Here is a 27,708-nt window from a genome sequence, read left to right as displayed (position 1 = left end):
GAGATCTCTCCCATGACCTGTTTATACCAAGGATGGTGACAAAGACGAGAGGGCACACTATGCGTCTGGAGGAAAGGAGGTTCCTGCACCAGCATAGAAGGGGATTCTTTACGGTCAGAGCCTTGAGACTCTGGAACTCTCTGGGAGAGGAAGTGGTGATGTCCAACTCACTTAAAGAGTTCAAGAGAGGCCTGGACGCCTTTCTTGAGAACAAAAAAATTACATCTTATGCTTAGTTAATTAATCCAGGGATTTAATCTTACTGCCAGATTGGTGTCGGGAAGTGAATTTTTCCTCAGTGATGTAAATTGGCCGATACCTCATGGTTTTTTGTTGCCTTCCCCTGGATCAACGCTGCGGAATAGCTGCAGTGCACAAGAAATAGGCTGAACTGGATGGACGCTTGTCTTTTTTCGGCCTTATAAACTATGTAACTATGTAACTTGCGTTTATTTGTGAAAAAAATGGAAATTTGGCGAAAATTTTGCAATTTTCAAAATTTTTATTTTTATGGCCTTAAATCAGAGAGATATGTCACACAAAATTGTTAATAAATAACATTTCCCACATGTCTACTTTACATCAGCACAATTTTGGAACCAAATTTTTTTTTTCATTAGGGAGCTATAGGGGTTAAAAGTTGACCAGCGATTTCTCATTTTTCCAGCAAAATTTACAAAACCATTTTTTTAGGGACCACATCACATTTGAAGTCACTTTGAGAGGCCTTTATAACAGAAAATACCCAAAAGTGACACCATTCTAAAAACTGCACCCCTCAAGGTGCTCAAAACATCATTCAAGAACTTTATTAACCCTTCAGGTGCTTCACAGGAATTTTTGGAATGTGGAAGAAAAAAAATGAACATTTAACTTTTTTCACAAAAATGTTACTTTAGACCCAATTTTTTTTATTTTTTGCAGGGGTAATAGGAAAAAATGGACCCCAAAATTTGTCATGCTATTTCCCCTGAGCACGCAGATACCCCATACGTGGGGAAAAAACACTGTTTGGGCGCACGGCAGGGTTCGAAAGGGAAGGAGCGCCATTTGACTTTTTTATTGTAAAATTTGCTTGAATAATTAGCGGACTCCATGTTGCGTTTAGAGAGCACCTGATGCGCCTAAACTGTGGAAACCCTCCACAAGTGACACCATTTCAAAAACTAGACCCCTCAGGGAACTTATCTAGATGTGTGGTGAGCACCTTGGACCCCCAGGTGCTTCACAGAAGTTTAGAACATTGAGCCGTAAAAATAAAATTTTCACATTTTTGCAACAAAAATGTTTTTCAGCCTCCAATTTTGCATTTTCAAGACGGTAACAGAAGAAATTGCAGCATGCAATTTGTTGAGCAATTCTTCCTGAGCACGCCGATACCCCATATGTGGGGGAAAACCACTGTTTGGGCGCACGGCAGGGCTCGGAAGAGAAGGAGCGCCATTTGACTGTTTGAATGTAAAATTTGCTTGAATAATTAGCGGACGCCATGTTGCGTTTGGAGAGCCCCTGATGTGCCTAAACAGTGGAAACCCCCCACAAGTGACACCATTTTGGAAACTAGACCCCTCAGGGAACTTATCTAGATGTGTGGTGAGCACCCTGAACCCCCAATTGCTTTACAGAAGTTTATAACATGGAGCCGTGAAAATAAAAAAAAATCACATTTTTTCCACAAAAATGATGTTTTAGCCCCAATTTTTTTATTTTCACCAATGTAAGAGGAGAAAATGGACCCCAAAAGTTGTTGTGCAATTTCTCCTAAGTACGCCAATACCCCATATGTGGGGAAAATGCAGTGTTTGGGCGCACGGCAGAGTTCAGAAGGGAAGGAGCACTGTGTGACTTTTTGAATGTAAAATTGGCTGGAATTGAGAGTGGACGCCATGTCGTGTTTGGAGAGCCCTTGATGTGCCTAAATAGTGGAAAACCCCCACAACTGACCCCATTTTGGAAACTAAACCCCTCAAGGCTTTTATCAAGAGGTATAGTGAACATTTTGAACCCAGAGGTACGACACAGAATTTGATGACATTAGGTCATCAAATTGAATAAGTTGTCATTAGTCTTGAGTGCAAGTGCTCGCTACTTGAGTTTGCATCGAGTACTCAGGTATTCACCATGTATCACGGGTGCTCGAGTGACATGCTCGAGTCCCCTCGCGCATGTTTCCACGGTTATTAGACACCCCAAAAAAATATGCAGGGATTGCTCGTGCAAGGCAGGCAATCCCCGCAAGTTTTTTTTGGCCACGAAACATATGGGGCGGAGACTCGAGCATGTCACTCGAGCACCCGCGATACTCAGTGCATACCCGAGCACCCGATGCAAACTCAAGTAGCAAGCACTTGCGCTCCACACTAGTCGACATATCGTCATCTTCTTTTTTTTTTTACTTTTGAAGAAAATCCCAAGCCCAACCATAACCCTAGCCTAACCCCAACCTTAATCACAACCCTAACCCTAGAGTTTATTTTTTACGCCGTTTCTCGTGCGGTATAGGCGATTAGACGACTTTTTATTCTTCGGGTCGGTGCGATTACAGCGATACCAGAATCATATCGGGTTTTTATTATTGACAGCTGTCACACACTAAAAGACGCATTTTTTTGTAAAATCCAGTTTTTGCAGCACCATATTTTGAGAGCTATCATTTTTCCATATTTTGGCCCGACAGAGTCATGTGATGGCTTGTTTTTTGCAGCACAAGTTGACGTTTTTATTGGTGCCATTTTCAGGCACTTGACATTTTTTGATCGCTTTCTATTCCGATTCTTGGGAGGCAGAATAAACAAAAACCAGCAATTCCGGAATTATTTTTATGTTTTTTTTTTTATGCTGTTCCGCATGTGGTAAAATTGATAAGGTAGCTTTATTCTTCGGGTCAGTACGGTTACAGCGATATCACATTTATATAGTTTTTTTATGTTTTGGCTCTTTTACACAATGAAAGCTATTTTAAAAGAAAAAAACTTTTTTGCATCGCTTTATTCTGAGAGCTAGAACTTTTTTATTTTTCAGCTGATGGAGCTGTATGGCAGCTTGTTTTTTGCGGGACAAGATGACCTTTTCAGCGGTACCATTTTTATTTATATTCGTCTTTTTGATCGCGTGTTATTCCATTTTTTGTTTGGCGGTATGATGATAAAGCATTGTTTTTTGCTTCATTTTTTTTTTTTTTTTTTTTTACCGTGTTCACTAAAGGGGTTAACTAGTGGGACAGTTTTATAGGTCAGGTCGTTCCGGACGCGGCGATACCAAATATGTGTACTTTTATTGATTTTTTTTTTTATTATCCATAATATTTATTGATGGGTACATTATATTTTTGCATTTTCTTATTGAGGGAGTTAATGTGCCGGGAGCGGTGTGGGACCTTTGGGGTGTGGTGCATGTGACGGGGTATGCGGCAGAGCAAGAAGAGACCACCGGACTAAGAATGATCCAATGGGATTTATTAAGGCAGGCAGCATACCAAATCAAAAATCCATGTTATTCCTAAGGTTCATAATAAGTCCACAATCACCGACGGGCATGAGGTCTTGCCGCAGCTAAGAGCCCCCACACTTCTTCCTCCAGAGATCTCCCAACACAACACTGGTCACGCATAAGTCCATTGTCTTGGGCTACCGGGAACAGCGCAAGGGTAGGGGAGCAGAGGTTTCCCCCCTTCTAGTCGATGGTTTAGGCCATGGCATGGCTCCGATGTGTCTATAAAGATGTGTACTGAGAGTTCTCTCCCTGCTTAAGAGACAATGGGGAGTCCTCTAGCGGTGTTGACACAAGCCCAAGTTAAATTATGGTTGAGGAACAAATATCTGGGAAAGAGCATGGGTATTTACATCACATCATGACATTTTATACAGAAATGCAGGACAGGGAAAACGATGTACCATGACAATTCCTTCCCCTGCAATTTTGTGTACGTACGAGGGACCTCTACAGGTCACTTGTTAAGTACACACAGGCAGGGCTGACCGGACTCAGGGCTCCTCCTGCCTGGACAGTCCATCTGCATTTTGGTGTTGGCTGCCTCTTCTATACTGTACTGTAAAGTTATAGGGTTGCAGAGCCAGGCTCCATCGTAGTAAGTGTCCATTGTCCCCAGAGGCTCTGTTCAGCCAAGTGAGGGGATTGTGATCAGTAACCACAGTGAATTCTCGTCCATACAGATACGGCTTTAGTTTCCGGAGGGCCCACACTATAGCCAGACATTCTTTTTCTACAGTTGCATAGGCCACTTCTCGGTCCAGCAGTTTCCTGCTGAGGTAGGCGACGGGGTGCTCGTCCCCCGCTGCATTCACCTGGCTGACTACAGCTCCCAATCCATAAGCAGAGGCGTCCGTCTGCACAATGAATCGCCTCTTGTAGTCCGGAGCAGCCAGAACAGGGTCACAGACCAGGGCGTCCTTCAGCCGGTTAAAAGCCTCCTCACAGGCTGGAGTCCAGATTACCAGCCTGGGCATCATTTTCTTGGTCAGGTCTGTAAGAGGCTTGGCCACAGTGCTAAAATGAGAAACAAATTTTCGGTAGTAGCTAGCAGTGCCCAAAAAAGCCATAACTTGTTTCTTAGTTTGGGGTACAGGCCAGTCTCTAATAGCCTGGATTTTTGCAGGTTCTGGACGGAGCTTCCCTCCCCCTACTCTATGCCCTAGGTACTGGACTTCACCCATCCCCAATTGACATTTATCAGGTCGAATGGTTAGGCCGACTGCAAGAATCAGGTCAAGAATAACGGCTACTTGATTCAGATATTCCTCCCACGTCTGGCTGAAGACGGCGATATCATCTAAGTAGGCACAAGCAAAGTTTCCACATCCCCGGAGGATGATCTACCATTCTCTGGAAGGTTGCCGGGGCATTTTTCATTCCAAAAGGCATGCTTAGAAATTCATACAGACCAAAGGGGGTTATAAAAGCGGACCGTCCTCTCCCTTCCTCCGTCAGAGGAATTTGCCAGTATCCCTTACTGAGATCTAAGGTAGTGACATATCGGGATCCAGCCATTCGGTCTAGAAGTTCGTCAATACGGGGCATTGGGTAAGGATCACTGACAGTATGGTCATTAAGTCGTCTGTAGTCCACACAAAATCAAGTACTCCCATCCTTCTTTGGTACTAACACCACAGGAGAGGCCCAAGGGCTATGAGAGGCCTGGATTACTCCCAGCTGTAACATCTCCTCTAGTTCGTGCTGCATGGTGTTTCGAACTGATTCAGGTACCCGGTAAGGAGCCTGTTGTATGGGACGGATACCCTGAGTGTCTACATGATGTTGGGTGATGGTGGTTCGACCTGGTTGAGATGAGAAAGCAGCCTGTCTCTGTTGAAGCACTCCCAGCATCTGGTCTTTCTGTAAGGGGTCCAGGTGATCTCCCAGAGGAACCTGTTCCACAATGGACGGGGCTCTCATGGCTTCCACGAGATCTGGTAGGGAGTCCTCTTCCTCGGGACCGTCTTCTGAAGCTAGCCGACAGCTTGCGATCATTGGAAGGTTCTGGTCGTGGTATTCCTTAATCATATTCACATGGACAGTCTTTTGTCTTAGTCCCTGATCATCTAGAGCAAGAAGGTAATTGGTGTCATTTAGTTTCTTGAGAACCCGGAAGGGACCCTCCCACATGGTCTGCAGTTTATTTTGTGGATGGGGAATAATCATGAAGACCGGTTGTCCTTCTACAAACTCCCAATAGCGTGCTTTACGGTCATACCAGGTCTTCTGTCGGGTTTGAGCCATATGCACATGACTCTGTGCGAAACTAGCAAGTTGAGCCAGGGTTTCTCGCAGCTTTAGGACATAAGGGACAACATGGGCTCCTGTATCTTCAACTTGCCCCGCCCAGTATTCATTGAGCAGAGTTAAGGGTCCTCGGACCTTTCTTCCATAGAGGAGTTCAAAGGAGGAAAACCCGGTGGACTCCTGAGGAACTTCCCGATAGGCAAACAAGAGATGGGGTAGGTACTTCTCCCAGTCTGAATCTCTGTCCGTGAAGGCCCTCAGCATATTCTTCAGAGTGCCGTTAAATCGTTCGCAAAGTCCATTTGTTTGTGGATGATACGGTGTCGTTCGAATCGCTCGTACTCCACAGGTGCGCCACAGACACTGGACTAGTTCTGACATGAACTGGGAGCCTTGGTCCGACAAGATCTCACTGGGAAATCCTACTCTGGTGAAAATGGTAACCAGGGCCTCGGCCTCCTTGGCTGCAGAAATACTGGACAAGGCCACAGCTTCCGGATATCGGGTGGCGTAGTCCACAACAGTGAGAATGTACTGCTTTCCTGATCTACTTGGCTTAGCTAGAGGCCCAATGATATCGACAGCTACACTTTGAAATGGCTCTTCTATGATAGGGAGTGGTTGCAGAGGGGCCTTTGGGTGATCTCCGGGTCGCCCTCTACCCTGACAGATATCGCAAGTTCGGCAGAAATGCGCCACTGCCTGAGAAATCCCTGGCCAATAGAAGGTTTGAGTCAATCGTCTCTCGGTGCGGGTTTTGCCTTGATGGCCAGCAGTAGGGATATCATGAGCAAGGTGTAGTAGGGGAATCCTGTATTTCTGAGGAACAATCATCTGTTTGTTACAAGTCCAGGGCTTATCTGGGGAGGCAGCATTGGTAACCTATACAAAAGTCCATTTTCTCGGATAATCCTTTCCCTGTTCTCCCCTAACTGCCCTGTCTCAGCTCGTGCTCTAAAACTAGCTAGGGTGGGGTCAGTATCGACCTCTTGTCGAAACTGAACTCTATCCCAGGTATCACTCACATTGTCCCCACAAGAAGAATCACTCACCGGCGGTGTCAGCGGTTCTGGTGGCCTCATTTCCATGGATGAGTTGTATGCGTCCCCATCTGCTGCTCTCTTGGCTTGACTTCTGGTTACCGCACCGACGAAAGTGGCAATGCAGATGTCCCACATCATTTCCTAAAAGAACGTCTGCGGGGAGGCCGCTCATCACACCGACCACGCATTGTTTGGCCCCAAAGCCATAATCCAGGGTCACCCTCGCTCTTGGAATATATCTCTGGGTGCCTCCAGCCAATTCAATGGCAATTCCTGGTCCCTTTTGAATTGCTTCTGGCTGAAGTATGCGGGGATCGGCTATGGTGAGAAAAGCCCCAGTGTCACGGAAGCCGACAACCTTTTGGCCATCCAGCACGACCTCCTGTAGATGTTTGTGCTGACGGTCAGAAGAACAGGTGGCTGGGGCTCGCACCCCATAGACTCCCGGTATGGGAGCCAGAGTATCTGAGTCACTTGGCAAGTCGTCAGGGACTGAATCCAGCTCTTCTCCTGGTGAGGGTGTCTGTAGATAATGAACCGGCAAAGGCGGTCTGTAGCTGTCCTGCCTCCGAACACCTGGACATTGGAATTGCAGATGCCCAGGCTGCCCACATCTATAACATCTGTGCTCTGGGACTCTTCCTCCACGTCGTAGTCCCGAAGGCGGAGCGGGAGTAATGCGAGGCCCAGTCACACGAAGGTCACCATGAGTGGATGGTCTATTGGGATGGTGAGTATGGGAGGCCGAAGGACCATGGGCCGCCATCGTCAGGGGGCTGGTAGTTCTTTTCTCACTGAGTAGTAATTTTTTCCATTGAGGCTTGATGGTGAGAGCCTCATCCGCTAGAGCTGCAGCTTCCTCCACCGTGGCTGGTCTCCTTTCACGCACCCATTCTCGGATCTCAGCGGGACACTTGAAGTAAAACTGCTCTTTCAAGATGACCTGGAGGAAGGCTCCCCAAGTTAAGGCCTCCTCTCCCTCCAGCCAGCGATGACATATTTGTTTGAGTCTGTGGGCATACATCTTGAAGGACACCTCCTCATCACAGGCCAAAGTATGAAACTGGGTCCTATAAGTGTCTGGGGTCACAGCGTAGTGTTCCAGAATAGTCCGTTTAATGTCTGCATACTCACCGTCCCCCTGAGGGTCCATAGCTCTATAGGCTGCGGCAGCTCCACCCTCTAAGAGCCCCACCAGATGTCAGATTCGTTCCCTTTCTGGGACTTCCATTAATCGACACTGAAGCTCAAAGTCCTGGAAGAAGCCCTCAATGTCACCTGCAGCCTCCTGGAACGGCTTGAAATCTTTGCGGGACACTCTGGGGAGTTCCCTCATGGTGGGTGCTGGGGTTACAGTCTGTCTGGCGCTTCTAGCTGCTTCCAAAGCTATCTGCCTCTCCAGCAATGCCATCTCCTTAGCTCCTCGCATGACCTCCATCTTATAGTCTATGGAGACCTCCTCTCCCATCATTGCCATCTCCTCCTCGTACCACACAGCCCACTGACTTTTTTGGGTATTTACCTCTGCCTGTCGCCTTTCCTCCATTGGCTGTGGAGGTGCTTCCTCAGCGTCCTCTTGCAGGCGAACTCCTTCCAAAGCCTCAGTTAGCTGCTCCTTTGAGAGTCCCTTGTAGCTGACCCCCAGTTCACGGGCCTTTGTTTGTAAGCTCACCACAGTCCAGTTCTTGTACTCTGAGGCTCTGGTTCCAGCAGTTGATGGGCCGTTGTCCTCCATTCCTTCTGCTCTGATCCCACCGCTGCCAACCAGTTTGTGACGGGGTATGCAGCAGAGCAAGAAGAGACCACCGGACTTAGAACGATCCAACGGGATTTATTAAGGCAGGCAGCATACCAAATCAAAAATCCATGTTAGTCCTAAGGTTCATAATAAGTCCACAATCACCGACGGGCGTGAGGTCTTGCCGCAGCTAAGAGCCCCCACACTTCTTCCTCCAGAGATCACCCAACACAACACTGGTCACGCATAAGTCCATTGTCTTGGGCTACCGGGAACAGCCCAAGGGTAGGGGAGGAGAGGTTTCCCCCCTCCTAGTCGATGGTTTAGTCCATGGCATGGCTCCGATGTGTCTATAAAGATGTGTACTGAGAGTTCTCCCCCTGCTTAAGAGACAATGGGGAGTCCTCTAGCGGTGTTGACACAAGCCCAAGTTAAATTATGGTTGAGGAACAAATATCTGGGAAAGAGCATGGGTATTTACATCACATCATGACATTTTATACAGAAATGCAGGACAGGGAAAACGATGTACCATGACAGTGCAGTCTCAGTCTCGCTCGTATCCAGCCAGGGCAGCCTGGTTCATGAATCGGAAAATAGGAGGAACGATCCATCGTATCAGGGTTTGAACTTGAATAAAACATAGCTTTTATTGAGCCATTAAAAAATGCTGCTACCACCATAATAAGTGTTAGTGCACGCAAGGATCACAGCTGTCTCAACCTGCGCTTTTCGATGTGCTGTCTTAATCATGGTCTGTCTGAACTGTGGACTAGTGAGCATATAAAGGTAGGTTGTAATTAAAGATAATAGTTATCATGTGCTCACTAGTCTCTTTGGTCAGTATGATTAGCATAGACAAAAGTAAAATAAAAACGTTAGTGACACATATTATTACCCTCTAAAATTAATATCATTGACATGTAGAAAAAATAAAAATATTTGTGAAACAAATATAGAATAAATATAAAAACTAGCGATATACCATGTCCAAGGTGTAAAGAAAACTGTCATTAATATTGTAGTATTAGATCCTGCCTGAGATTTAAAAATCTCAAGAATTAAAAATCTGCTGGGATTTTACAACTCTGGAAATGTATGTGAAAAAGGAGATGATACCAAGGGGATTAAGGCTAAAAAAAAGTGGCCACAGCCCTGTATGATGAGACATTTCAAACAGAGTGGAACTGCATCCTTAGCGATTGTTCATTGACGTTGATGGGATTACCGTATTTTTCGGACCATAAGACGCACCGGACCATAAGACGCACCTAGGTTTTAGAGGAGGAAAATAATAATAAAAAAATTAAGCAAAAAATGTGTTCATGATGCACTTTTAAGGGGGAGGGGGTCTTCTGCTGACACTGGTATAGGGGTAATGTCCCCCAATTCTAACAATATCCCCCATCCTGGTATATATGCCCCCCCTTCCTTTTATACGTGGTCCCCATACCCATCCTTGTATGCCTGGCGTCCCTCCATCCTGGTATGCCTGGCATCCCTCCATCCCGGTATGCCTGGCGTCCCTCCATCCTGGTATGCCTGGCGTCCCTCCATCCTGGTATGCCTGGCGTCCCTCCATCCTGGTATGCCTGGCGTCCCTCCATCCTGGTATGCCTGGCGTCCCTCCATCCTGTTATGCCTGGCGTCCCTCCACCCTGGTATGCCTGGCGTCCCTCCATCCTGGTATGCCTGGCTCCCCTCATCCTTATCCTTGTATGCGTGGCACCCCTCATCCTTATCCTGGTATGCATGGCACCCCTCATCCTTGTCCTGGTATGCATGGCACCCCTTATCCCTGTCCTGGTATGCATGGCACCCCTCATCCCTGTCCTGGTATGCATGGCACCACTCATCCCTGTCCTCGTATGCATGGCACCCCTCATCCTTATACTGGTATGCATGGCACCCCTCATCCTTATCCTGGTATGCATGGCACCCCTCATCCTTATCCTGGTATGCATGGCACCCCTCATCCCTATCCTGGTATGCATGGCACCCCTAATCCCCGTCCTGGCATGCATGGCACCCCTAATCCCCATCCTGGTATGCATGGCACCCCTAATCCCCATCCTGGTATGCATGGCACCCCTCATCCTTATCCTAGTATGCATGTTCCCCCTAATCCGCATCATGCTGCACATAAAAAAATAAATAAACACTCCTACTCACCTCTCTTCTTACCTCCAGCGCTGCGTCCTGTCTGCCCGCACTGATCTCTCCATGTGAGCCATGTGAGCCGTGCATGGCGTCAATACCATGCGCGGCTCACAAGGAGAGATCAGCTGACGGAAGTCACTGCTCCCTGTGCGGGGAGCAGTGACTTCACTCTCCTTCATAGCCGGCACACAGCATAGCAGCGCTGCGGCTCCTGCTGCTGCTGGGCTATCGCGTGTGCCCGCTTATTAAAGGGCATGAATATTCACCCCCTCCCCACGCCCATGGGCGTGGAGAGAGGTTGAATATTCATGCCCTTTAACAGCGGGCACAGGCGATTCCGGCAGGAGCCGCAGTGCGGCTACGCTGTGTACCGCTATTAAGAAGCTTGAACATTCAGTGCTCTCCACCGCTGCATATCAAGCGCAGTATTCCATATGGGGAATTAATTAGGGCGAAACAAAATTGTATGGATAATACTTCTTTTGATATGGAAGCCAGTGAAGTTTGTGACAGATTGGCAAAAAGAGGTTATCCTGATTGGAATCTTATAAAATCATACAAAATGGTATCGAGCCTAGAACGTAAGGATCTTCTCAAAAATAAGGAGCGAAAAAAAGATTTGGGATGTGAAACTTCCAGTGTAACATTCCCTACAACTTATAGTCCGCAGTATAACAAAGTGGTGTCCATTATAAAGAAATACATACCAATGTTACACCAGGATCCGGGACTTAATACAATTCTTACCAAGGATATTCGGTTTGTGGCTGTGGTACCACCCTGTCCCCCAGTCTTTTCCTGAGTGAAGAGCATAGACATTCTCAATCTACTACCTGGTTAAACCTTAGTGTTTTTTTCAAATGCGGAGCGAGCCGCTGTAAAGCGTGTTCACACACAGTGAAAAAGGATACGTTTACCTCACTGCATAATAATCGTATACACAAAATACATGACTTTATTAATTGCAGCACACCCTGGCTTATATACCTTGTTGAATATATTACATGTAAGATCCAATACTTTGATTGTACTACCGGCCCTTTAATACTACGGGTTAGAGGACACATATCTGATGCGGTTAATCCTTTGGCCACAAATATTTCAGCAGCGTCAACACACTTCCCAACGTTCCATAAATGAGAAGTTTCAGCACTGAAATTTCAAGGCATAGAAAGAGTGTATAGACCTATCCGGGGGGGGAGACCATAGACGCAAACTGCTAAATAGGGAACCATATTGGATTTTTATGTTAGAAACCCGAGTACCCTTTGGATTGAATCTCAGGCAGGATCTAATGCTACAATATTAATGACAGTTTTGTTTACACCTTGGAAATGGTATAGCGCTAGTTTTTATATTTATTCTATATTTGAATCACAAATATTTTTATTTTTTCTACATGTTAATGATATTAATTTTAGAGGGTAATATGTGTCACTAACATTTTTATTTCATTTTTGTCTATGCTAATCATACTGACCTCAGAGACTAGTGAGCACATGATAACTATTATCTTTAATTACAACCTACCTTTATATGCTCACTAGTCCACAGTTCAGACAGACCATGATTAAGACTGCACGTCGAAACGCATAGGTCGAGACAGCTGTGATCCTTGTGTGCACTAAGACTTATTATGGTGGTAGCAGCATTTTTTAATGGCTCAATAAAAGCTCTGTTTTATTCAAGTTTATATCCTGATACGCTGGGTCATTCCTCCTATTTTCTGATTTTAATATCTGCTTTTTTTTATGGAGTTTTTCTTGTATTATAGGAAAGCCTAAGGCCAGAAATAAACCCCATAAAACACTGTACATGGAGACTTTGGTATCAAATAACTCCTGTCTTTGTGTTCTTACAAACAAGCTTTTATTAATGCCTCAAACTTCTGGGTGTGAATCAGACCTGAGATCTAACGTGATAGAAGATGACAGTCCGGTAAAGACGGGAAACATATAGACTTCCGGTGGAGATGTAGTCAGTGACGGACTCTGGCCAAATATGTTTATAGAGCAGTAGTAGAAGATGAAGATTTCATCCTCATCATGAAGTAGTTATTTCTCATGTCACGTGTAATGAATATCTCCTGCAGTATTGCTAATGCCTATTCCAGTGTCGGAAAATGAGATGAGAATTAGCTTTATGGAAGGTGAGTCTATGAGAAACGTGTTCACTTGCAGATTCTGAGGAAGAAACTGCTTGTTGTCTGTGGCCTAAAATGTATAGGTTTTATTACTAGATGTAAAGAAGAAAACTAGATACTGTAAAACATAAATCTCCTCAAATGTTTCCCTTATGTCCAGTAATTGTATTATTACACAGGATTTTTATGATGTTACATAGGCTCATCATCTTCTCATTCAGGTCTCTACAATATCAGATCCTCTCAGTGAATTTCTTCTATATAAGAGAATTTTCCTGATTTACCCATCAAAGATGGATATGGACAGAGACAAGATGGCGGAGAGGATATTACACCTCACCCCAGAGATCCTCTTCCGTATTACTGGAGAGGTGAGAGATTCTGATGACGTCACATTACATCATTCTTATCTATGGGAATAACAGATGGACAGAACTGGAGAGGTGAGGACTCTGGAAATGTCTGTAGTGAGATTTATTAAGGTGTTTCTCCATTATCAGGATTACACAGTAGTGAAGAAGACCTCTAGTGAGCGGCGTCAGCACCCTGTGTCTGAGGGATGGGAAAGACCCCTGAGCCCAATCACGGGGCCTCCACCTCACCCTCTGATATATGAGGACATCAATGACCAGAAGATCCTAAATCTCTCCTACAAGATGATTGAGCTGCTGACTGGAGAGGTGACACTGCTGGGACATTATACAGTAACACTATGAAGGGATCAGGGGGATGACTGTATCATTGTATGTGTCAGGTTCCTATAAAATGTCAGGATGTCGCTGTCTATTTCTCCATGGAGGAGTGGGAGTATTTAGAAGGACACAAAGATCTGTACAAGGACGTCATGATGGAGGTTCCCCAGCCCCTCACATCACCAGGTAATAGACAGGACTGAATACACATGGCCTATAATTGTCTATATGTAAAGAATGAATTCAGTCCCTGTATTTGCTTCCTCTAGATCTATCCAGTAAGAGGACAACACCAGAAAGATGTCCACGTCCTCTTCTTCCACAGGACTGTAAACAAGAACATCCCAATATTCCTCAGGATCATCAGGTAGATGAGAGAAGGTGTCATGAGATCTCCCCTATGATGTGTAGACGGCTGTGAAGGTCTTGTGTTCAGTCTTGATTTATCCACCAGAATTATATGGTTTATACTTGTATAATGAGAATGGTGAAGATGGCTGGATTAGAGCTGATCGTTCGTGATGAGCGAGTGTATTCGTTACTATTCGCTATACGCACGGATAGTACGGTATTTGGGTTGCTAGTTATATTGCTAGTATTTGTGTACTCGCTTCGCTATATTCGGTTGTCCCGCCCTGCAGTATTGGCGCCTCCTTTGCAGCCACTAAACATGCTGGGCTTCTTAACCAATCACAGTAATGCCGCAGACATCTTGGTTGTGACATTACTGTGATTGGCTGGCCACCCAGAGTCATAGGGTCTATTTAAGCCCTGCTGCCGCCGCCCTTTTGTGCACATTGCGTCTGGAGCCTGCATTCTATAAGCATAGGGAGAGATTGCTGAGCTGCTAGGGAGAGTGTTTAGGCCTCTTGATAAAACAAAAGCCCTTTTAAGGGCTACCTGCAATGTATACTAGTTATGTATTTAAAGGAGCCGCTCACTAGCTCTATAATACCACCAAAAAATAGCTCTTTTCAGAGCTGAAGACACACAACAAAGTCAGAGTACAAGGAGGGAGAGATTGTGTGTTCTTCCAGTGTCAATTTTAAAACAGCTCTTGTCAGAGGCAAAGCAATATTTTTCCAGCACACACAGAAGGAGCATTTTGTGCTGCCCTTTTTTTAGCACTGATCTTTTTTCCCTGCTGTTTTCAGGGGTCAGTGCCTACCTTTTGTCCATATTAGTCCACTTAAAAAAGCGTTTTGTGCCCTACACAAAGCAGTAGTCCAAACATTTCCTACTGCCTGCTACAAAGCATGCACCAGGCCATTTTAACCACTATTTTGGGGTGTCAGCCTGCCTTCTGTCCATGTTAGTCCACTTAAAAAATCATTGAATCATTGAGTGCCCTACACAAAGCAGTAGTCCAAACATTTCCTAATGCCTGCTACAAAGCATGCACCAGGCCATTTTAACCACTATTTTGGCTGTGACAGCTAGCTTGGATTGTGCCATCAACATCTGAAAATCTGTCCACAAAACCCAAAATGCCAAAAAAGCCTGTTGTTAAGGGACGTGGACGTGGTGCGCGAGAAGGCACTCTGTCTGTGTCAGGTTAGAAGAAGTTTGATGCATCCACTATGTTCCTGGAAAAATTTCCCGGTCTGGATTTTAAACGTGTGTGGAAGCCAGAAGAGCGAGAGCAGATTCTGTCTTGGATAGCAGACAAGGCCTCTACGCATTTGTCAAGCAGCAACAAATCTTCCACGACCACACAGTCTACTGTGGATACACAGAAGACTGGCCCATCCAATCCTGAAGCTGGTTCTCCTTCCTCCAACCATTATCAGTCACAGGAGACATATGACCCCAAGCTTAGCCACTCCGAGGATCTGTTTGGTACGTATGCTTTGGTTGGCTTTGGACTATCACCGTGCAGCATTGAAGAGGGACAAGAGAAGGTGGCGTGCGTTGATGCTCAAATATTTGAGGATCTACGGCCAGAAGAAAGCCACTTGGCGGAATGTCATTTTTTGTCTCCAGAGGTGGAGGCTAATGATGAGACACAGTTGCTATCAAGTCAGCCTACAATGTCAACTGGGAAGAAGGATTATATGGAAGACGAGGTAGTCGATGATGAGTCCACTGATCCGACCTGGACCGTTGGCATGCATAGCCATGACAGCAACACAGAGGAAGATGGATATGTAGCACCAACTCAGGCACCAAGGGGTCGTGATTTGCCCAGAGTGAGAACTGGGTCAACTGTTCCCTAGAGCACCCTCACTGTGCGCCAAGTCAGGGCAAGGGGGCGTTCAGCTGCTGTATGGAATTTTTTTTCAGAAAGTCCTTCAGAGAAAAACATTGTAGTCTGTAGCATCTGGCATACCAAGTTGAGCAGAAGCCAGGGCAAAGGCAACCTACATGCTCACCATCCAAGGCTCAAGTTCGATGCTTGAAAACCTTCTATTCAGGAGACATAAATACAAAACAAAAATCTAGGGTGGGAAGACATCAGCCCACCACCAGGATATAGCAGTACTACCGGACTAAGGTACCCTGAAGGAAAAGCCCCTCCAGAGATGGGCCGCCTTCCGGGCACCCAGTCTTTCATACTCCAGAAAACGTACCTTCACCAGGTCACCTACGATGTTCCTCCAAACTTCATCTACACTGAGGATTTTACTCTGCATCGAAACTAAAACTTGTGCGTTCCACGTGAAATACCTCACCACTACACTTACTATGAATGAAATGGTTCGGTCCCTTCTCCCAAGGTCTCCGAACGCTCCATAGGCCCACTTGGCATAGGACAGAGTAGCCAGCCGCGGCCAACCAATGGAAACTCCCACCCTGTTGTACACCTCTGTATTAAAGGGGCAATGAAGTATGAAGTGATTCATGCTTTCCAGTATGTTAGCACAAGCCTCATGGGGGCAGCGCTAAGTCAAGTCCCAGTACTTCTTGGGGATCCTGCTAGAATTTAACAAACTCATCCCAACCTCCAGATCCCGACTTGGGCAGTCCTTGAGTACCAATGGACTATGAAAATGAGAAAGCAAGACCCTCCTACCAAGGAGTTTCCTCGGGAGGGCCCTCACTTCCTACATTCCCAGACCCCACCGGTGGATCAATTTCAGAGCCGGGGTAACATAAGCAGGGAGATGCCCATGCAGTGTGCGAAGATCCATCAATCTTCCCCCTGTCTCCCATTCCTGGAAGAAAGGCTGAAACCATCCTTTGCAGGATAATACCCACGGAGGAGCCCTCTTCTTCCAGAGGTTTGCCACGTTAACTTTCAAGAAGGTGTTCACTAGGAACACCACGGAGCTCACCATATCCAACCACCCTAGTCTCCTTGTGCGGTAAGTGACCTCCCGCTTGACTAGGTTCAGTCTATTCCCCCATAACATCTGGAAGAACAGACTGTAGACCCGTGTCCAAAGAGGCTCTGGCAAGACACAGATGCTGCCTAGGTAGATTAGCAAGGGGAGCAGGAAAGCTTTGCACAGGCCAACCCTTTCCCTTAGGGTCAGACCAACCCTTCCATTGGTCCACTCTTTGGGCGACATCTTTTGATTCTGCCTTCCCAGTTTTTCATGGGGTAATCACCCTGGCTGAATTCGGTGCCCAGAACTTTGGCGTGTTCTTGGTGTTTGGGGAGGGTGTCCGGAAGATCAAACCCCGGATATCCGCCTCCCAGTCAGAGACTTTCACACTTATCCTGGTTGACCTTGGACCCGGATGCCTCCGAGTAGCGCTCCACTTCTGACATCACCACTATTGCCTCCTCTTGCGAAGAAACAAAGACGGTGACATCGTCCGCGTAGGCCACCCCTCAGGATAGACTCCGGCACCGCCCTGCCCATCCGCACCCCTGCCAACGATCCACAATCGATCCTTCTGAGAATGGGATCAACTGCAAAGGCGTAAAGCAAAGGGCAAAGAGGACAGCCCTGACGGACACCAGATCCTACCCTGAAAGTTTGTCCAATCCACACATTTACCAGAGGGAAAGTCTCAGCCCCTGCATACAAGGTCTTAAGCCAGTCCACAAACCCTCCAGGCAGACCATACCTCAAGAGTGAACCAGAGGTACTCATGGTTAACCCTATCAAAGGCTTTTGCCTCATCCAGGGTCAGCAAGAACCCCTACCAAAGGCCTGCCCTGCCTTGCTCCATGGCCTCTTGGACAACAAGAACAGCAGTAAAAGTTCTACGGCCAGGAACGCAACAGTGCTGAGCCTTCGAAAGGAGCCAAGTTGCAAACTTCACCAGCCTGTTGAAAAGTATCTTAGCCAAAATCTTCCTGTTCACATTGAGAAGTGCTATGGGATGCCAATTATCAATGCGTGACGGATCCTTAGCCTTCGACAAAATGATCAAAGCTGACCTCCTTAATGATCTCGGCAGAGTGCCCGAGGAGAGACACTCATTAAACACCTGAGTCAAGAGAGGGACTAAATAGTCCCTAAAGGTCCTAAAGTACTCGGATGTTAAGCCATCTTGACCTGGTGACTTTTTGGGTCTAAGCCCATCGATCGCCAGTCTCGTTTCCGCTTCAACTTTGAGTACTGCACACACCTCGTGAACAGTGATCAGGCTATTATCAGCATAACCATCCCGCATCTGTGTCTCTTGAAACAATCACTGCATAATCTCAAAGAGGAAGCTTTGAGTGCCCAGCATGTTGGTATGGAGCCAGATTTCCCAATGGGTGTTACTACCCAGCCCACTCAATATTCTGAGGCAACAATGGGTGATGAGGAGGAAGATGAGGAGGGAGAGGACTTGTTTTTCTGTGCTACCGAGGGGACTTGTAATGCTACAGAGTGGACACCCAACACAAGGTTCATGTCTGTCCAGGCTGGATGGGCTGGAGAGGAGAACGAGGAGGTGGAGGAGAAGGCGAGTCAGCATGAGGAGAGGATGGGTACTTTTGGGGACACAGAGCATTTGCCTTTTTGCAGCTTGGCCCACATGGCACAGTTCATGTGTAAGTGTCTGTGGCAAGACCCTCACGTGATTCACATTTTATCCAACAACCTATACTGCTTGGCCGCCTTTCTCGATCCACGGTACAAGGAGAAATTTCCTTCTCTCCTTTTGGAGTCACCAAAGAGTTTTACAATGGAATCGTTCAAGAGGGCCGTTGTAGATCAGTTGCTGAAAACGTCACCCTCATACAATGCTGGTGACAGAGGTACCAGCTCTTTTCTACACCAAGGGATAATGGGGAGAGACACGAACATCAGCTCCAATGGAGGTGGAGGAAAATGTGTACAAATTGGGCTATTTTCAGTAAATCAGCACAACAGCAAGGGCTATTTGTGCCTGTAACAATGCCAAGGAGGGATAAGTTGCAGAAGATGCTCAAGGGTTACTTAAGTGACCATACGTGTGTCCTTTCTGACGCTTCAGTTCCCTTTAATTATTGGGTGTCTAAACTGAACACTTGGCTCGACCTCTCCTTATATGCCTTGGAGGTGTTGGCCTGCCCGGCTGCTAGTGTGGTGTCTGAGCCTGTTTTCAGTTCCGCTGGGGCAATCATCACTGATAGGCGCACACGCCTCTCCACGGAAAATGCAGAGTGGATTTACTCTTGCCTAGGATGACCTCTCCGAGCGGTCCTAGACGCTGGAGTTTCCCGCCTTCACCGGACAGGAACGAATCAGATGCTCCTTACTACCACAGTAAAAACAACTCCCCTCGGCTCGGCGTGCTTCTTGGCGAGACTTGACCATCTTGGTCTGGTCGATCTGCATGGGTTCGGGCGAGCGTGCCCGGGGAGTTGCTGGTTGGGAGGCAGGTTTCTGGAAAACAGAAGCAAGATGGGGAAATCTTCTCTCCCGGGTAGTCTCCTTAGCTCGTTCCAGGAAACGGATGTCAATCCAGGTAGCTTGTGACACCAGGTCATGCAGGGTGGTAGGAATGTCCCGGCCAGCTAGCTCGTCCTTCCTCCGTCCGGAAAGACCCTCCCAGAAGGTGGACACCAGGGCCTAGTTGTTCCAGGCAAGCTCAGATGTGAGGGTACGGAACTGTATGGCACACTGGCCCACGGTGAGACTCCCTTGGCGGAGACAGAGCAATGAGGAGGCAGTAGAAGTCCTTCGTCCAGGCTCATCGAAGACCTTCCGGAAGGTAGTGAGGAAAGCCGGAAGATCTGACACCAGGGGATCCCCTCTCTCCCATAAAGGGTTTAGCCATGCCAATGCTTCCCCGGTGAGGTGAGACATGATGAACGCCACCTTGGCCCAGTCGGAGGGAAACTGATGTGCCAGGAGTTTAAAGTGCAGCGTGCACTGGTTCAGAAAACCCCGACATAAGACGGGGTCACCCCCAAAACGAGCCGCAGAGAGCCGGGGTCCAGAGCTGGATGCCATGGCACCAGTAGGCTGAGGCGCCGCCAGAGCGGGTGCCGCTCGGCTCGAGGCGGACACAGGTGGGACGGACAGCATGTCCAGGCGGGAGTTGACAGACCGCAGGTAGGTCAGGATGGTTTCCTGTTGGGATCTCTGATGAGAAACCTCCTGGTACAGGTCAGCAAGCGAAGGAGCCTGGGGGCCACCGGGTTCCATGGCCCGTGCAAACCCGGGAGTGAGCGTGCGCGGGCGCCCTAAGCACAGAGCCAGGGAAGCTGCGTGCACCAGCAGCAGCTGCAGAGAGGCCGGAAGACGGAGCAGGACCGCGGCGGTAAGGGGGACGGCGTCTCTGCCTGGCAGGGGGCAGAGACTCCGATGCTACAATATATGGGGGCACTACACTGTATGGGGGCACAATGTGTGGGCATTAAACTGGCAGATTTGCAATTCTCCAGAAAAAGCCTGAAGTGGATGTTACAAAATAGTCACTGTAGCTGTAGATGAATTCATTGAGAGGTGCAATTTCTACAATGGGGTTACTTTTGGGGTTTTTCTGCTGTTCTGACACATTCAGGGCTCCGCAAATGTCGCCCGCAAACTATTCTAGCAAAATCTGTGCTCCAAAAGCCAAATAGCTCTCCTTTCTTCTCAGCCCTGACGTGTGGCCTAAAAACAATTTCTGATGACATATGGGGCTCACCGTGTTCGGAAGAAATTGTGCGATAAATTATGGGGTCCATTTTCACCTATTAACCCTTGTGTACATGAAAATTTGCAGCAAATACAATAATTATATTTTTACCACTAAAATGTCATATTTCCATGTTTCAGTGTTATAAAATTCTGTGAGGCACCTATGAGTTCAAAACACTCACTATACCCCTAGATTAATTCCTTAGGCAGTAAATTTTCAAATATGTGGTCACCTCAGGGGGTTTCTGCTGCTTTCGCATGTCAGGGGCTCTCCAAATGCGATGTGGCATTCACAATTTATTCCAGATAAATAGCACTTTTTCCTTTCCTAGCCCTGCCATGTGCCCAAACAGAAGTTTTTGACCACATATACGGTATCATCACGTTCAGAATAAATTATGTAACAAATTATGGGATCCATTTTCAACTATTATCCATCGTGAAAATTACAGATTTGGGGCTAAAACAATATTTTCGTGAAAAAAATTAAAATTTTCCATATGACGACCTAATGTTATCAAATTATGTGTAGTACCTGTGTGTTCAAAATGCTCACTGTACCCATGGATAAAATCCTTGAGGGGTGTAGTTTCCAAAATGGGGTCACTTGTTGGGCTTTTCCACTGTTTAGGCACATCAGGGGCTCTCCAAACGTAAAATGACACCCGCAGACTATTCCATCAAAGTCTGCATTCCAAAACGTCACTCCTTCCTTTCTGAGCCCTGCCATGCGCCCAAACAATTAGTTTTCCTCTATATATGGGGTATCAGCGTACTCGAGAGATTGAACAACAAATTTTGGGCTTCAATTTCTTCTGTTACCTTTGTGAAAACAAAGAAATTTGGGGCTAAAATTACATTTTTGTTGAAAAAGTTGAATTTTTTATCTTCACTGCACTACGCTCTAAACTTCTGTGAAGCACCTGGGGGTTCAATGTGATCAACACATATCTAGATGCATTCCATGAGGGGTGTAGTTTCCAAAATGGGGGGACTTATGGGGGGTTTCAACTATTTTTAGACACATCACAGGCTCTCCAAACGCAACATGGTGTCCGGTCTTATTTCCAGCCATTTTTGCTTTCAAAAAGTCAAACAATGCTCCTTCCCATCCGAACCCTGCCGTGTGCTTAAACAGTGGTTTTCCCCCACATATAACATATCTGCATGCTCAGCAGAAATTGCACAACACATTTTGTGGTCCATTTTCTATTATTAGCCTTGTGAAAATAAAAAAAATTTGGGTCTGAAGTAAAATTTATGTGAAAAAAGTTAAATGTTTACTTTTTCCTTCCATGTTGCTTCAGTTCCTGTGAAGCATGTGACATAACTCTGATTTAAGGGCATAAGAATTCAAAGTTTGAAAATTGCTTAATTTTTGCCAAATTTCCATTTTTTTGCAAATAAATGTAAGTCATATCAAATAAATTTTACCACTATCGTGAAGTACAATATGTCGCTAAAAACAATCTTTGAATTTGTAAGATCCATTGAAGTGTTCCAGGGATATTGCCTCATAAAGTGACACTGGTCAGAATTGTAAACTTTGGCTTGGTCAATAAGGTCAAAATTGTCTCTAAGGGGTTAAACAACTCTCTTTAGTGCGATCATACAACATACAAGCCTCTGATTGCTCAGGTAATGCACTGTACTACTGTAGTGCTGTGTATCATCACTGCCTGACATGTAATACTAACAGCCCCATACACGAGATAAGTGTTGGCTGAACGGTCATTTGGCCGACGGCTATCTCTCCCAACTCCCCCATACACACAAATATTCCAGCTTTTTTGTGATCTGTATGAGGGTCGCCTCAAGACTCCTCTAGTGGAGGATTTTCTACAGGAAGAACAAACAGATTAACATGTGAAATTCAGGATGCCAGATCCTTCTCTGCCCTGACATCATCTGCCAGGAGGCCCCCAAATACATTATATAGTCAACCAAACCCCCCGAAATCAGTGCTTTCATTCAACTTCAGTCTAATGTGCTTATATTTGACCACATAGCGGTACATTAAATGGGTACTGCCAAATTACATAGACATTCAAAAAGACATTATTTATTAATAGAACTTTACAAAGACAAAAATATATTAAAATTCAAGAGGAGGGGATACAAGACAGTGTGACACCTCACCCAGTATAAATTAGAAATGGTACCCCTGAGTATGTCACAATTGCAAAAATTTATGTGATATAAAAATAATAAATAATTTATATCGTAGCCACCAAGTGGATAGTATATAACATGTGGTTCTATTACAACATATTCCTAGTGCAATGAAATATATAAAAATTAATCAGACCCACAATGGTACCAGTTCAATAGATCATGCACTACTAAAGTAGTTTAAGTAACAAAAAAAACAGAATTAAATCTATAAGGAATATGTATATATTAATAAGTAAATGCTTATAATACAGCATATAAATAAATGCATAAAGTGCCTTGCGTGCAATAGACATACCAGCTAAAAAGCTGAAGGGGTTAAAAGAACTACCATATAGAAATATAAGAGCATAGATACTTGTATAGGATTAGTACCTAGGATAGTAGCAGCCACTGGGTAGGCGGAAGCCCCGACGCACGTTTTGCACCTGCTTCTTCCTGGGGGCGTGTGTTTTAGTCTAATGTGTTTGGAGGCGTGTTAATGTGTTAATAGACTTTCGTATATTGCAGGCCCAGACACCATTATTAGGCATTTAAGTATCGTAGTAACTAGGCAGCCCTATACTTAGTACTTAGGGAGGAGGGGCACTGAGCCGAACTCTGTCAAACCTTCTTAGATGCCATGTTTGCATTTTACAGCAGCAAGTGGTTAGACTGCCAAGGTTGGTGTAGCAGCCGCACCTGTGCCATCCCTGCGGTGTACATCTGTTCTGGTGCTCAAAAGACTTAATTTCTTTTAAAACAAATGTTTAACATGTGTCTCGTGCTTTTTTGCATGTTTTTTTCTTATTACAAGAATTGGAAATGTATGTGAAAAAGGAGATGATACCAAGGGGATTAAGGCTAAAAAAAATGGCCACAGCCCTGTATGATGAGACATTTCACACAGAGTGGAACTGCATCCTTAGTGATTGTTCATTGAAGTTGATGGGTTAATCCTGAAATATGAGGAGCTGGAACTTACTTTTTATTTCTGTTTTTGTATCCAATCCTCATTGGAAACATTTGTGCACAACAAGGATTTCACTAGCCATAATGAGAAACTGAAAGCTAACTTAGGGAAGATGGAAGATTTTATTCTGAACATCCACAAAATACATCTACTAGCATGCCAAAAAACAGAGGAAGGGGGGCCACAAACACAAGCGGAAACAGATATACCACCCGGAACAGAAACCGCCGCTATTAGAGCTATCGATTTTGGAATTTGACCAGTTTTGTGTTATCAGAGGAACAATTATCACTTTTAGCGAAAAGCCTAAGTTTTGCCCCTACCAACGAGTTTGCTGTATTTAGAGCAATTTTGGATGTTAATAGACTGGCGCGGACCCTTACTGTGAAATGTCATTTTGATAGCTCTGATAATGATGTTGAAAATATTACTGATGTTGCAACAGTTAGTTCTGATATTACTCCTAACAAATCTTTTCCAGAACAAAAGGTTTTATTACAATTGAAATCATTGGAGAGGGAATCTATGAAGTCTGATACCTCTCTGAATGGTCTGTTTCATAGGGGAAATCCATCCTTTAAGCCACTTCAATCACGTTCCATCTTTTTAGACCAGTTTCAGGATCTTATTGAAAAGGATTTGGTTTCTCTAAACAAATGAAATCATTTATAGGGGAAATAAAAATAACAAAGTAACTAGAAAAGAAAAAATTGCCCTGAGGGAACTCAAAACTAATATGAATTTGACAGTGCGACAAGCAGACAAGTGGGGCACAATAGTGGAATTACATTCTATTTAGCTCAAGCTCAATTTGATGGATTTAAGAAACAAGAAACACGGATGTGTATTTGGAACTAACCTGAGACCCCACCAATTATTTCAATATGGAATTATATATATTGCTACAAAAAGGTTTGAGTACAGGAGCCTTGGATAAAAAAAACTGGCAGAACAGCTCTATGTGGAACATCCTTTCATACCTACAGTACAGACCAAAAGTTTGGACACACCTCATTTAAAGATTTTTCTGTATTTTCATGACTATGAAAATTGTACATTCACACTGAAGGCATCAAAACTATGAATTAACACATGTGGAATTATATACTTCACAAAAAAGTGTGAAACAACTGAAAATACGTCTTATATTCTAGGTTCTTCAAAGTAGCCGCCTTTTGCTTTGATGACTGCTTTGCACACTCTTGGCATTCTCTTGATGAGCTTCAAGAGGTAGTCACCGGAAATGGTTTTCACTTCACAGGTGTGCCCTGTCAGGTTTAATAAGTGGGATTTCTTGCCTTATAAATGGGGTTGGGACCATCAGTTGTGTTGTGCAGAAGTCTGGTGGATACACAGCTGATAGTCCTACTGAATAGACTGTTAGAATTTGTATTATGACAAGAAAAAAGCAGCTAAGTAAAGAAAAACGAGTGTCCATCATTACTTTAAGAAATGAAGGTCAGTCAGTCCGAAAAATTGGGCAAACTTTGAATGTGTCCCCAAGTGCAGTTGCAAAAACCATCAAGCGCTACAAAGAAACTGGCTCACATGAGGACCACCCCAGGAAAGGAAGACCAAGAGTCACCTCTACTTCTGAGGATAAGTTTATCCGAGTCACCAGCCTCAGAAATCGCAGGTTAACAGCAGCTCAGATTAGAGACCAGGTCAATGCCACACAGAGTTCTAGCAGCAGACACATCTCTACAACAACTGTTAAGAGGAGACTTTGTGCAGCAGGCCTTCATGGTAAAATAGCTGCTAGGAAACCACTGCTAAGGACAGGCAACAAGCAGAAGAGACTTGTTTGGGCTAAAGAACACATGGAATGCACATTAGACTAGTGGAAATCTGTTCTTTGGTCTGATGAGTCCAAATTTGAGATCTTTGGTTCCAACCACCGTGTCTTTGTGCGACACAGAAAAGGTGAACGGATGGACTCTACATGCTTGGTTCCCACCGTGAAGCATGGAGGAGGAGGTGTGATGGTGTGGAGGGGCTTTGCTGGTGACACTGTTGGGGATTTATTCAAAATTGAAGGCATACTGAACCAGCATGGCTACCATAGCATCTTGCAGCGGCATGCTATTCCGTCCGGTTTGCGTTTAGTTGGACCATCATTTATTTTTCAACAGCACAATGACCCCCAACACACTCCAGGCTGTGTAAGGGCTATTTGACCAAGAAGGAGAGTGATGGGGTGCTACGCCAGATGACCTGGCCTCCACAGTCACCAGACCTGAACCCAATCGAGATGGTTTGGGGTGAGCTGGACCGCAGAGTGAAGGCAAAAGGGCCAACAAGTGCTAAGCATCTCTGGGAACTCCTTCAAGATTGTTGGAAGACCATTTCCGGTGACTACCTCTTGAAGCTCATCAAGAGAATGCCAAGAGTGTGCAAAGCAGTCATCAAAGCAAAAGGTGGCTACTTTGAAGAACCTAGAATATAAGACATATTTTCAGTTGTTTCACACTTTTTTGTTAAGTATATAATTCCACATGTGTTAATTAATAGTTTTGATGCCTTCAGTGTGAATGTACAATTTTCATAGTCATGAAAATACAGAAAAATCTTTAAATGAGAAGGTGTGTCCAAACTTTTGGTCTGTACTGTTTATATCATTAATTTCCTAAGATCCACAAAAACATATTTCCACCACCACTCAGACCAATAGTAGCGGGCTTAGGTTCCATGGGAGAGAGACTGGGTGTGTGGATAGATTTCTATCTTCAACCACTAGTACATGAAATTCCCAGCTACATTAGGGATTCTAAATTTGTGGCTACTGTATTTGAAGATTTTTCTATAGCAAGAAAATTATCACTGGCTATCATGCGATGTTATACACACGTGGTCAAAATTGTTGGTACCCCTCGTTTAATGAAAGAAAAACCCACAATGGTCACAGAAATAACTTGAATTTGACAAAAGTAATAATAAATTAAAAATCTATGAAAATGAAGCCTGGAGGCCTGGACAGAAATGATGGTACCCCTGAAAATAATGTGACAAAAGAGACGTGTTAAATTAAGTTGTGTCCACTAATTAGCATCACAGGTGTCTACAATCTTGTAATCAGTCAGTGGGCCTGTATATAGGGCTACAGATACTCACTGTGCTGCTTGGTGACATGCTGTGCACCACACTCAACATGGACTAGAGAAAGCAAAGGACAGATTTGACAAGCAAAGGAAAATTGATGACAAATCAAAGAGACGGATAATACAAATGGTAACAAAATAGCCCAGGATAACTTTTAAAAAGAGATTAAAGGTGAACTTCAAGCTCAAGGAACATCAGTGTCAGATCGGACCATCCGTCGTTGTTTGATCCAAAGTGGACTTCATGGGAGACAATCAAGGAGGACACCATTGTTGAAAAAGAAAATCACAAAAAAGTCAGACTGGAATTTGCCAAACTACATGTTGACAAGCCACAAAGCCTCTGGGAGAATGTCCTATGGACAGATGAGACAAAAATGGAAGTTTTTGGCAAGGCACATCAGCTCTATGTTCATAGACGGAAAAATGAAGCATATCAAGAAAAGAACACTGTCCCTACTGTGAAACATGAAGGAGGCTCTGTTATGTTCTGGGGCTGCTATGCTGCATCTGGCACATGGTGTCTTGAATATGTGTAGGGTACAATGAAATCTCAAGACTATCAAGGGATTTTAGAGAGAAATGTGCTGCCCAGTGTCAGAAAGCTTGGTCTCAGTCGCAGGTTATGGGTCTTGCAACAGGATAATGACCCAAAATACACAGCTAAAAGCACCCAAGAATGGCTAAGAGGAAAACATTGGACTGTTCTGAAGTGGCCTTCTATGAGCCCTGACCTAAATCCTATTGAGCATCTTTGGAAAGAGCTGAAACATGCCGTCTGGAAAAGGCAATCTTCATACACGGGACAACTGAAGCAGTTTGCTCATGAGGAGTGGGCCAAAATACCTGTCGAAAGGTGCAGGAGTCTCATTGACAGTTACAGAAATCGTTTGATTGCAGTGATTGCCTCAAAAGGTTCAACAAAATATTAAGTTAAGAAGAAGAACCATCATTTCTGTCCAGGCCGATTTCATAA

General features: G+C 45.1%; 1 pseudogene; it reads left to right on the top strand.

Annotated features, from left to right (window-relative positions):
• The first annotated feature begins 13,048 nt into the window (after positions 1–13,048).
• The window catches only part of LOC141201405 (uncharacterized), a 28,885-nt pseudogene continuing 14,225 nt past the window's right edge, over positions 13,049–27,708 (top strand).

Source organism: Phyllobates terribilis, unplaced genomic scaffold, assembly GCF_046119375.1.
Source record: "Phyllobates terribilis strain yellow unplaced genomic scaffold, ASM4611937v1 Scaffold_115__1_contigs__length_5345438, whole genome shotgun sequence".
Taxonomy (NCBI): domain Eukaryota; kingdom Metazoa; phylum Chordata; class Amphibia; order Anura; family Dendrobatidae; genus Phyllobates; species Phyllobates terribilis.
This window is presented reverse-complemented; position numbering and strand designations above follow the sequence as displayed.